Source organism: Etheostoma spectabile, chromosome 3, assembly GCF_008692095.1.
Source record: "Etheostoma spectabile isolate EspeVRDwgs_2016 chromosome 3, UIUC_Espe_1.0, whole genome shotgun sequence".
NCBI classification, from domain to species: Eukaryota; Metazoa; Chordata; class Actinopteri; order Perciformes; family Percidae; genus Etheostoma; species Etheostoma spectabile.
The window spans coordinates 1,064,368-1,064,666 of NC_045735.1; positions in this window are offsets into that span (position 1 = coordinate 1,064,368).

Below are 299 nucleotides of genomic sequence, written 5' to 3' on the forward strand. Positions count from 1 at the left end.
GGGGGGGGGGGGGGGCTGTTTAGAAACCCACTGAAATTAAACAAAAGATGCATCGCTGTGCCCAGGTGGTTGATGAGCAGAAACAGTATAGCCGCTGTACGCTGAAAACCTAAAGCTCTTAATGCCTCGTTCTGCACATGAAACAACTCAGACGTTAAATATCATTCCAAATATGTTGTTTATTTTCAGATTTATGTGTAATTTCAGGCTCAAACAAGACATTTTACTTACTTTTCTTTCTGTGTGTTTGTGTGTAGAATATGCATTCTCTGTAACACACACACACACACACACACACA